The sequence below is a fragment of the Cygnus atratus genome, chromosome 10, assembly GCF_013377495.2.
Source record: "Cygnus atratus isolate AKBS03 ecotype Queensland, Australia chromosome 10, CAtr_DNAZoo_HiC_assembly, whole genome shotgun sequence".
Classification (NCBI taxonomy): Eukaryota; Metazoa; Chordata; class Aves; order Anseriformes; family Anatidae; genus Cygnus; species Cygnus atratus.
In genome coordinates this window covers 14,573,316-14,585,835 of record NC_066371.1, presented here as the reverse complement: position 1 = coordinate 14,585,835, position 12,520 = coordinate 14,573,316, and the positions used below count along the sequence as shown (strand labels likewise).

At 39.9% G+C, this 12,520-nt stretch overlaps 1 long non-coding RNA gene across 1 annotated transcript in view; it reads right to left on the bottom strand.

Annotated features, from left to right (window-relative positions):
* Positions 1–1,180: 1,180 nt before the first annotated feature.
* Positions 1,181–12,520, bottom strand: part of LOC118248264 (uncharacterized) — a 30,318-nt gene continuing 18,978 nt past the window's right edge. The window contains exons 2-4 of the long non-coding RNA XR_004778700.2: positions 2,626–2,720; positions 2,206–2,480; positions 1,181–1,208 (exon numbers count right to left, since the gene is read on the bottom strand). This is a non-coding gene — a long non-coding RNA (uncharacterized LOC118248264). The remainder of the gene's footprint in view (positions 1,209–2,205; positions 2,481–2,625; positions 2,721–12,520) is intronic.

The window sequence follows — 12,520 nt, the reverse complement described above, 5'->3', positions numbered from 1 at the left end:
TGGGCAGGTTGTCCAAAGGGTAGGGTGGGCAGACTGGTTTACATTAACCAAGACTGGACACCCTGAATTCCCTCGTCTGTCAGCTGCTGCCATTGCTGGTGGCACAGTGGCATTGTTCTGCCTTGGAGAAGAGGAAAAATCCCAACCGTGGAGAGACCGGTGGAGGTACACACTTACATCCTAGCTGGGCAAGTTAGCTTGCATTTCAGCGGGGATGGCAAAATGCACGTTCTTACCTACGCTATGTTGAAGTACTATCTATGAACACTGTTGAAAAGATTCTGCAGATTTCACACATATGCATATGCAAATACATGGATTGGTTTGGATTTACTATACTTACATAGGAGTGGCTAAGAGCTACAGGATGGATACACCAACAAAATCTCAGTTCACTAATGCCAAAATCTCACCCACATCAAAATGTCTACCAACATGGTTCTGCCAGTGCTGACTGAACACAACAGCATACCATTTAAATCAGCAGACCAAAACCAAATAAGATACAGAGAAGTGATTATACTTACCAGATTAGAAATCCTGCTTTTAGGCACATTCTGCATATGCAGGGACACCTCTTCGCTGAAGTTACTGTCAGGCTATTAAGACAGCCACATACTTAATTCAAATTTCAATTACATTGGCCCATATATGCCAAAAAGATGTCAGTGTCTGCCTATCGCATATCCAATCTGTAAGGGCAACTCAGCACAGATACTGCAAGATGAGATTAAAGGTGGATAACCTAGTGGCATCCATGCCTTTGACATCTCACCAGGCTGGTAGAGAAAGTTTTTACTTTCAAATGCCAAGAGAAAGGCTATGTTACAGTGAGCCAAAAAAATATGCAACAGGTTTAAAACATCAGTCCGCTGCGCTAACAACAGTGAGCGTCTACACGAGCGCTCTGTAAGGGAAATGTAGGACAAACAATAGCAGCCAAGGCTACACTTGATTGATCCATTGAGTGAAGACAGATGTTAATGTTATAGAAATGGTAAGGTGAATGAAGAAAGAATTGCAGATTATTTTCTTCCAAGTGGGCAGCGCTCTTGCTGCAACACAAGCCAAGAACAAATATTAGTGGCTTACCAGCACCCGTAAACAACTTAAAGCTATAAGAACAAATTAGATTAATTACCTGAGTTGACCCACTGCTGGTGAAATCAATTAAATATTTCACTGTCAAAACTTTCCTTCTGAAAGGCCTGTGGGTTAAAAGAAGTTAACATATATTGTCTATTATTGTTAAAGCAAATGCATTTCTGAATGTCAGCCTCACAAAACAAAACACTTTTGTAGATCTACAGAATACATTTCAACATGCGGATATGTCTGCTGTTGTTTGTCACGGTTTAGCATCACACACTGCATTTCTCAAAGTATCAAAGCAATTTGTGACTAATGTTATAAATACCAAAGGATATCCATAAGGACTTTCCACATTCTGGAAAGCAGTACTGCAATTTAATTCTACAGCATGCTTAAGTTATAAAACTAGATATGGGACACCAATCAGTTAGCTATAAACTAAAATACTACTAACATTTTTAGCAATACTAGGGAGTGACAGAAGGAATTTTGTCCAGTTACAATGCTGAAGAATAAAGGTGATGATGTGGTGACTGGTGCTACTTGCACTGTGCGCACATTGCTGAGTACTTCCTTCGCTCTGATACTACTGATAGATTTCATTGCCCCTCACATATTCATGAAGGCAGAGTTGATGGATAATAGAAGGTAAAACTGGAGATTAAAGGAAAAAACTTGTTCAAAAGTGAGAGAAAACCTACTTTGCTGGCTTCCAAGGAGGTTTTTGTGTTTCTTGGAGCTGGTCTAAAAACCGGTAACTCCATTTTTTTTAAAAATATTATTATTGTTAAATAGACCACATCTGAAACAGTGATAGCGTGTTTTTAAACACTCCTTGACATCCAGTGCTGCCACAGATTGTATTATTTGCTTTTCACAACTGAGCAGGTGGAGGAAGGGACTTCATACTGTAACACATCTCCCAATCTCCCTAGCTATGCTGGTAGCTGTTTTGTTGTTTTTTTTTTTCCTTGAATACTGTAAATCTAATTACCATGTGCTTTGAGGAACTGCAAAGAAGTGATACCTATTACTAACAACTGCTGTCAATAGAAGTTTTTTCTGTAGCATGAACAGGAGCTTTTCATCTTGTACAGCATTAAAAGCTCTTACCTGTGTTCCAAAATTCCAGCAGCATTTCAACGCACAGCAACGCAGCTTTCATGGCAACAACTCTGTACCCTTGGCTCTGTAGCCTTGTGCTGTAGGAGGCAGGGATCTCTCAAACTCAGAAACAGAGCAATGACCTAGCAGAGCAACAGTGCGTATCCAGAGATGCTGATGGAAGCAGCAAGCAGGAGCACTGAGCACTGCAGCTTTCATAAGTCTGGCGATCCTGTAGGCTCTCAAGCAGTTGTTGGCAGTGTTCTCAGTGCCACTGGGCACATCTGGGAAAAAAAATCAGAACTCGGTATCCCAGCAATGCAACTGGGAGACTGAAATCTAGTATCAAAGCTAAAAATACAGGCACGTGCGTCTGTGTAAGAAACTGGTTTAGATCTCCTGCTTGAAATTTTTCTGAAGTGAACTTACTCTTGTAACTTGAGATTCTTCTCCACATCATTTGTGCTTTGTCCAGCTCTGGTTGGAATTTCATCTCTAGGACAGAGGTTAGCCTTTACATGCATCTAAAAGGGAAAAAAAAATCAATAAGTAGCATAATTTAATCTGCCACGAGCTTCTTTGTAAGAAGTCAAATTCACATTCAAAGCTGTCTGCAAATTTGAAGTATGTATTATTTATTAGTCCTACAGAGTTGAATAATGATCTTCTTGCTACGGAGTAGTGTTTACAGAAGGTTCACAGTGTAAAGGAGGAAAAACTGCACCTGAAGAAAGCTACATTTTCCTACTGTTAATTTCCTTTTAAGAGACAGGGTCATGGCACCATTGTTCTGCACTACAAAGTCTCTCTCAGATCTATATGCAAACATTGTGTGAACAGTATCCTTGTGTGTATAAGCCTGATACTCATGCAGAAATAAGCTCAGAATCAACCTACAGCCTCGGTGCTTAGCTATGAATTTCCAGCAAGCTGTAGTGCTGGTTAGAGTTGGAATACGTAGATAGGATCTCCCAACAGCCACATCCCACAACAACTTGCCCAAGGAGGTCTAAGCCATTCTTCCCAGGCTGCCATCGCTAATGGCCATGGAACCATGTACAAGGTGACAAGAGTAGAAAAGTCTTGCCTAAATCTGTTTTTATAGAGTAAGGCTCAAGGTCCCATTAGCTTCCTGATCTGAACCAGAGCATGTCCTGACAGTTCTGAATCATTTCCACAAGGACTGCACCACAGTAGCATTAGTGCTTAGCAAATCCATATCACCTCTCCCAAAATACACTTCTTTCCCAGCTGCTTCTGCTTTTTAACAGAGCTGGTATTTTATTTAGGGGGAGGGAATGAGGAAAGTGAGGATTTTATTTGTTGGTTTTATTTGCTTTGCCTACATATCGAATTGCTGGCAAGATTACTCCAGGATCTCCACAGAACATGTGCTGTGGCAATTATTACAGTGGCAAACTACATAGCACTTCAGAAACTTCCTTCCAAAGTAAACAGGCAGCCTCCATAACCTGATGTTACTTTCCATATCCAAAGCTGCATTACTCAAGAGCCACCCTGCATGCAACTTTTCCTTGCACTGAGTTCCTGGTCACAAAAATCTCTCAAATGACTAACAAATAACTCCAGTTACACAGGTGTTGTCTTAACAGAGCCTCTTGGAGCTCCTCTGGCCCTGGGCCTATTTCTGATTTCCTGTGAAGCAGGAATTGAACTGTTCCACATTGCAACGATTCCTGCAGCTTTACCGATGCTTCCCCCAGGATGCCAAACACCCTGCAAGGTTCTGCACGCTGGCTGCTTGGTTTGACATGTCAGGCACCTTGAAGGACTGCAGCCACAGCCCCAGTGCGGTAAATTTCTTCGTTTCAAGTGTGTTTGTTCCATATGTTCAAGTGTTACACAGAAATTCAATGACCTATACATATTATACAATGCAATAAAGCATTCAACCCAGCCGTTACTGCGTATCAGCTAAAGGGATATAAATTCTTCTAGACTAGTTAGGAGAAAAAGGCATCTCTTTTTGGTTTGTGCACTACACGGGATGTTCTGGAGATTTTACACTGGCAGTATGAAGTAAGTTGCTGCACAGTCAGAGTTGACGCACTTGTGTACAGCTTCTATATTATTTTCCACACCTATCCAAAAATGAAACGTCGTATACAGAGACTTGCACTTTATTGTTTAATTCATCGCTTCCGCAGCCGCGATTGCTGGTGAAGCTGGTGACACCACATCAAGCAGCCTATCGCACTCTCCCCTAAAACCAGCAGCAGGATCATTGCTTTGTTTCACTACAATTGTGCACATTAAATGATCCTTTTTATATCCTTTTTAGTCAACAACTGCACTGTATCTGAGAAACCTTTTATTCCTCATACTATGTCAAATGATTAATGCACTAGCCACGCTATCAAGAATTACATTGAAACGTACAGGTTGCAGTGGCACAAACATGTAGTTACAGCATAATTCTCTGCAACAAATTCAGTGAAATTTAATCATACTGCACAGTTGTACCATAGAAAAACCAGCTGAGTGCTAGTATGATCTAACTGGCAGCTTCAGGTAACACTAACCAAAACCATCTATTGTCAGGATCCACAAATGCAATGTGAAACCATTATTGAGAAGTTAATCTTCCTTTGAAGACTAAAAAAAAAAAAAATGACAAAAGGTTGTGGGGGCTGCAAAACACCAAAGGGTAAATTGAACCTTTAAAGGAGGAATATACAGTAGAACACAGGAACAAGTTCAGGACCGTACATACAACCGGATAGACAACTCCATTGTATGTTAACCTGGACAGAAACCAAATCAAACAAAACAAAAAGCAGGTAATCATTATAGCTTCATATTTCTAAGATTAATTAGACTTTGGGTTATCTTGATAAGGTGCTCTTCTGCAAACTTCAGTCTTTTTTTATTTTGCCTGGGAAGTGTATAATATCAACCACACTATGCAAATGTAAGGTTTCTCTACTATGTGCCATGGGAGAAATTTTATACTGCATTTACCATCATCTTATTTCTATGATTCCTCCACTTTGCAGTTTCAGTGATGAACTAATGCTCACTTCAAATGTGACTTTTTTTAAAACAGCCAAGTATCACCTCTTCTACAGAAGCAAAGCAACATGGTTTTAATTCAATGTAGACTTGACTTCGTGACAATCTGTTGCTTTTGAATAAGCAGAAAAATAAATTAGTCATGTGCAGTGCTTTGGAAGCAGAAATGCTCATTCTAAAGCCAAGACCATTAATAAGCATTCACAGCCTTACAAATGAATAATTGTAGGAAACCCAAAGGCTGGCCTGAATTTGCAGTATCACTTTAAATACATTATTTAGTCAACAAATTTACTAGAATGTAGGACACAACAAATTCAAATAAAAATAGATATTAGATGACACTCTTTGAATTCGCATCAAACCTATCTAGCTTAGCTTTCCATATTTTATCCATAGCACAGATCATATTCATCTGTTGTGTTGCTTTCAGAGCCAAGTTATTCTCTACGTTTGACATATTTCAGGTTTACAGTTGTGTGACAAAAAATGTCTTCTTGCTTTGTTGACTTGAACAAAGTTATCCTAGAAATGAATTTGGTGTGTTGCATTTTAGCATTCAAAATATATTCAATGCAGAAAGTGTGCATTAATAATGAGATTTAATATCAATGTTCTAATACGGACTATTTTTAAGGAGTATGAATACTTCTCATCTCATCTGTTCTGTTTCAGCTGAATCTCTTTTGATTCATTTACTAATCCCCAGAGGAGGTGGCAATGTCGCTACCTCCTGCTTTTTTCAAACCCCACGTGATCCAAAACCAGGAGAAACAATGCACATATTCACCTCCTTCATAATGCCGGTGGACATAGCCTACGTAAATGCTTTGTGAATATCTTACCCATCCTCCTGCCCATACAACATTGTTTCTAGAAATCTATTTGCTACTATCAATTTTTCTTGTGTCAAGCATTAGGTCTTTGAGACCAGCATTCTATCTAAATAATCGCGGTGTTAAAGTCTTTTTCCCCTATTATTGCTTTAATCTTTCTTTTCCTTCCAATTTATCTGTTTCTTCTTCTCATGCTTCTTTGCTTATGTCTTCCTAACTACGGGAGTGAATGGCAGAAGGCTGTTCTAAACTGAGCTGTACTCATGCTTAAGCTATTTCTACCCAAGTCACACCTGTTAGCTATTTTTCCCAGTAGTTTCCCAATAGTCTAAAACAGTTGCGATGTGGCCAGGTTTGTTCATTTCATTCATAAAGCATTTCAAACCCTGCTCTGTGACTATTTGTTTCTGAGTAAAGCAGCACTATCTCATATAAACAGCATGAGCCCTACTACTAGTGGATGGGTTTTTAACTCCAGATTTAAAGGTAACGACTAATGACTTGGAACAGCCCCCTGCATATTTTAGCAAGACGCTTCATTTTAACTTACAGTAATACTTCAGCACAAAAGTAAACTAATTGTATTAAAGGGAGCAAAATGATGTCTTAGTAATGAGATTTCACCTTCTATTCTAGCATTTTTTAAAAACCTTGTAGAGAAATGAATTTTCACCATTTTTGTGAAAATTATTGGTAACAGGATCTATTGTACCAATAAAGCTTTACATAGCACAGGAGATGGGTACCTTTAGCCCATTTTTGAGGAAAAAAAATAGTATGCATGCTCCTGCTTCATTCTGCTTTCACACTACTTACAGATTCAGGTAATAGTTTCCTGCAGAAATGACTTTCCTGATTTTTGACCAGCTGGCTGGTCACAAAGTGCTGACTCCTCTATTGGCTCCAGGTGTTAAATCTCATTAAGACAGGTGGTATATGATTAGCTGAATAGCACAAATGGTAAAGCTGCTGCAGGAATGCTACAAGATCCAGCAAGAGAGGAGTGTGCTCTGAAGAACAATCCTGTTTGCCAGTTGTTGGCAAAGATCGTGCAATACTGTATCCTGTGCCACCTCATTGCCTCTGAACTGTAGATGGTATGAAACAAGACCACTAAACACTTCTCATTTTCTATTCATACTGTGGTAAACCAAAGCCTAAATATAATATAGCAGTCACCATTAGGAAGCTTGACACCGACTGTCTTAGCAACTTCAGTTACCATGGCATCTCCTTACATAATGCCACTCTCTTAGATCTACTGCAGAATAGTGAATACAGGGTTTTATAGCTTTTATGCTCATTCTTGTAACACATAAAGAAAAAAAAGAAAAATTCCAGAACATCCATTATTTAACAAAGCACATTTCTGTGAGTTTCCTAGAATAAGCATCTGAAATGTTTGCATAGTGATAAACCCTTTAAATTTCAATAAGAAAAGGCAAATATCACCCTAAGACATTTGTGCCTAAATTTGTAGTTAGTGATTTTTTTGGCTGTCCAAATGAAGACACTAGAAGTGAAACATATTTCCAAATTACTGAGTACACAACCTCAGAACACTTACCCAAACTGCTGGGTTAAAAAGTCAAGACCACAAACTTGCAGGTTTGCCAGTCACTTGAACTGACAGCTAAGAAGGAAACAAGCAAACTAATTCAAACACTCCAATACTTAAGATATATTAATTCCTAACATAATGACTTATGAATAATGAAGACTTGGAAAAATTACATCAAAACAGACAATTTAAAAGACAGAATGAAAAGAAATGTTATGAGCATCTACAATTCTGTAAGTCAGAGACTTGCAAATCTAACCAAAAAGTGTGACTAATTCCAATTTCAGACATCCATATTTTCAGTCTTTTTAATAGCTCATTTTCACTCCCACATATGGGCTTGTTCAATAGCCCTTATACTTTAGTAATTTATAGCAACAATCTTACAGAATTACTACCAGGACAGGAATTTAAAACAACATCCATGCAACAGGAAAATGTCATGCAGCAGAATACCTCAGCCTGTGCCTGGCACAGTTTGACATTGGAATCATAGCTGCTGTTTGATTAACATATTTCTGAACTTCACCTTAATTTGTCTTAGCTCCCAGTTCACAAAGTTACAAATTTCTCCTCTGGAGCTTTTGGTTGCAAACAAAGAGAAATCAACATTCATAGAGGTAGAAGGGGAACTTCAAAAGCCAAATGCAGATGGTACTACAGGCACGGCTGTACGATTTTGGTATGTTTTCTGTGGCACTTACCAGAGATTACGTTCTATGCCATTTAGCTGTATGTATATTTAAGAGTAGATTCTGAATTGGCGGTAACAAACAGTAAATGGATGAATTGTTACTATCTAACACTGCAGTTGTACTTGATTAAAGCTTATTTAATACTGCCTGCGCACTGGATTCTTTCAACTTTCTTGTCCTTACATAAAGTGCTCAGCATTCTGCAAAAACTCAGCATACAACATCCCTGAAGAGTGCTGGCTTCAGCACAGAAGGTAGAGGCCCTGGGCTCCCACCAAGGCTTCGATGCCAAAACCAGAACCCGTGGGTGAGAGCTACCTAGGGCAGTTGATGAAGGACCACAGACTGCAGCCGAGGCTCCACAAGCCATGCCTGCAGACTTGAGCCTCGGGCATGAGGCTTGACTGCCCTCAGGACAGTTTTTTTTCTCTTCAGATTGCCACCAGGCAGGAAGTGAGCAGCCTACAAAGAACTTACATGTATATTTACAGCCTTTACGTGTACAAGAAGATCCACGAACGCACTTCACAGCAGCCCACGTGATTTTCCTTGTCCTTGACACCATCCATGCTCAACATCTACATCCTGGCCCCCAGCCAATTTGAAAAAACCCTGCACAAAGCCTATGATACACCTTCTCTCTTAATGCCTTTGCTTTGTGCTTTATTGAAGTTATTTGCTGGTGAAATTTAGCATTTGCAGGCCTCCTGTTATTTTCCTGAAAAAAAGTTAGATCTGCATGCAGGTGATCTGCATCAGCTACAGGCCTGATTACAACATAAATACCACTGACAAGTTCCTAAGCATACAACAAGCAATGTTCTGTACACCCCTACGATTTAGGCAATCAATAGGCCTGTCTAAGACTCATTTACAGAGCAATTGTCATGGGTGGCTGATTGGCCGGTGGTTCAAATTGAATTTAGGCTTCCTATAATTCAGAGCACAATCTATTTAACTTCATATTAAATGACAGATTATATTTTCCAACTATCTCATGCAACCTTCTTGCCACATGTCACAGCAGCAATCAGGTTCAAGGCTGGTTTGGGTTTTTAAAAAAAAAAACAACAGTTTTTGACAAAACCTTCCACCTGAAATCTGGACTTTTGCATTGCTTAGCAGCTACCGCAGCCTGCAATCAAATTTGTAAGTCTGGGGTTTCAGGTTCCTTTGTTTTGCCTTTTTTTTTTTTTTTTTTTTTTTTGCTTATCTGCAAGCCTTTAGGAACAAGAAAACTGCCTGCATGTGACCAAGTACATAACTGTATATTCACAAAACAGAAAATGGATGGCTATACCACAGTTGGTCATTAGTTGTCAAGAAGGTTAAGATCAATCCAGCCTCCTGGCTGGGAGGCTACCATGTTTCAAACTCCATGTGGCCTGGTGGTGGCCATCCGGACATCCGCACGTGGCCTGGTTCCTCTATCATTCTGCTCCAGCTGAGCGATGCTGGCCCTCCCCTGGCACACTACCACCTCCAGCCACGTGGAAGTAGCTCTTGAAGTTCCCAGCCATGGGAACCGAGTGCTGCTGCAAGTCTCTCAGATGCCTGCAGCTGGATACCAGTAAGTTATTCACAGAGCTCAGCGGTCCCCAGAGGGAAATTGCGAGCAAGGCAGGATGCCTAGAGACAGTCCTGTGCTCCTTCCTGATAGCCTACAGGTCAGAGCCTTGCTGCTGAAATTAAGGGACCTTGCGCAAGTCTTCCATCTGCAGCTTCCCTCGCTCTCAATGCCTTGCACAATTAACTACATAGCACTTATGTTTTCTACTATATCCATAGTGTACTGTTTCTTCACCTCCCTTTCCTTCCCCAATCTTTTCCCCAGAAAAGAAAGCTGAAGCCACAAAGCAAAGCAGAAGCAGGAAGAACCTCCTGACACTCACTCCACCTTCTGCTACAAGCCTTGGAGAGCCCTGGGTTGGAGCAACGGCAAATGGGAATGTCTCAGGGGAACCCACCTGCACATACGCCCAGACAAGTTTCAAACAAGTCAATACAGTGATGATGCAAATTCAGCTCAGTCCTGGGCTGCAACCGAACTGATCGTTCCAACTGTGCTGTTGACCAAAGAGACACTTCATTCGGTTTGTTGGGGGCTTTCTGCATTCCAGCTCTCACGCTGACAGAAGAGCGGTCATGGCTTTTAGGACTCACATGATCCACGTATATTAGAAACTATGGCTAAACTAAGAGCCTCTTCTGACATTGCAAAAGAAGCTTGTATGGGAACAAGTTTTTGACTGAGAATCCCAGTAAGATTTTTTCTTCCCACAACTTTTTCTTTATGTTCTTTAATAGTAACAAAAGAATGTTTTACATTTTCAAGTCAAGAAGAATTGGCTTCAGGTAGGCATTTTACAACAGGATAAAAAAAATGGCCCAGTGTAACTGTATGGCTTCAGAATATCAACCTCTTTGCATCAGCTTTCCTTGCAGCAAAGAAAACATAGCTCAAATCCATGCCTTGCACCTCAAATCTAAAATGCCAAGGTTAATCGGTTTTGAAGAGCCCAATATCTTCAGTCACCCTCCTATTGTCAGCTTCTCACACTGGACAGACTCCAGTTGAAATAAACACCGAATGCATAAGCAACGTTCTACAGAAATCTGAACTGCCTACATTGCTGAGTCTGATTTTGCAGTTGTCTTTTCAACCTTTTACAGAATGAAAGTCACTATAGAAAGCCGTAGCAACGCTGTGGTGTAACAGCAGTACTAACCAACACGAAGAACTCAGAGCAAGTCATCTGCCTAACAGAATGGACTTTTTTAATATAGTTGAACCTCTACAACAAATATTAAAATAAAATATAGGTCACCTACAATGTCTAGAACAAACAGGAAATACACTTTTGGGTGTGCAAAAGCCCAATCCCTTTAAATTTATAAATGAGTAAGCTCTGGGGAAAAACATACCTCACTGGTCCAAAAACCACAGAAAAACTCAGAAGAGAAGTGTTAAAAGTGAATACTTAATGCCAAAGAAAAAGGACAAAATTATTCCTTTGACTTGTACTACAGACCATAGCAGAAGTACAGATGAAATGCTTTCATGTTTAAAAAGAACAAAAAGGCCCAGATTCCCCCGCTACAGACTCCATCCTGCATTTCCAACTAACCTACACACAGCATTCCTCTCAAATCAGAGACTATTAAATTATGCCCACAGCTACTCACAAAGCCAGAAAATCAGTCAGATTAATATGGCCTTGAACACTCCAAAAGACATTATTAATGATTTGATGCTGATTGCTGTTGGATGCCTTATAAATTAACTCACACAAGCTCCAGCCTCTCTGAACTGATTTCAGTAGTCATTGAGAATTTTTCTCTTTTCCTCCTTGTGATATGGGAACACTCAATACCTGATCCAGCACTGGAAGTTCCCGTTAAAGCGCATTACCACATGTGTTTATGCCCATGGCCAGACATGTACAGGGCTGCGGATGCTTAGGAAAAAAGGACAGAACTAAGCAAAAGCCTTAAAAAAAAACACTTAAAATTGGCTCAGACAAATGTAACAAAATTAAATTGATTGTGCTCAACCACAGCTTTCCTAGTAGGGCTGTTAATAGAACTATTCTAATTTCTAAATTTCAATAATCTCACATATCTCTAAAAGACTGTACCCACAACAGAAACTCTTCCAATTTTTTTTATCCAAACTGAGCTATGAAGCTCAGCTGAAGTCCACGTAAACAAAAGCAACCCTCATATTAACTGTATTAACTCATAAGTTTTTTGTTTTTGTTTTTTTTTTCTCTGATATATCTTCTGTTGAATATGCTTTACTGGAATGGATAGCAACTCTGATCTATTCAGGAACACTTTGCTAGTCTAGAAAAAAAAATATGTCCTAATGAAGGATTTTTCACTGTCGGCTATTAAGGCACTGAAAAGCTCCAAATTGTCACCAACATTGGAAGGGAAAAAATGGCAAAAATAAGTAAAACTTATAAGCGCTACAAGAGGCTCTAGAGAAAGGAGATTCCCTCAAATTCTGCCTTGTGCCTACAGAACTGACAGCTGCTTCTCCTGACAGTTTTGGACAGGTAATGAAACTGGATGTCAGAGCAGAGTATTTCCACCCATGCTGCCTCACCAGCTTTCAGGAGCTTTCTGTAGGCATAGAACAACAGGAGGAGTGACTTGGGCAACAAGAACAGTTTTAGGAATGGGAGAAAAGTTAC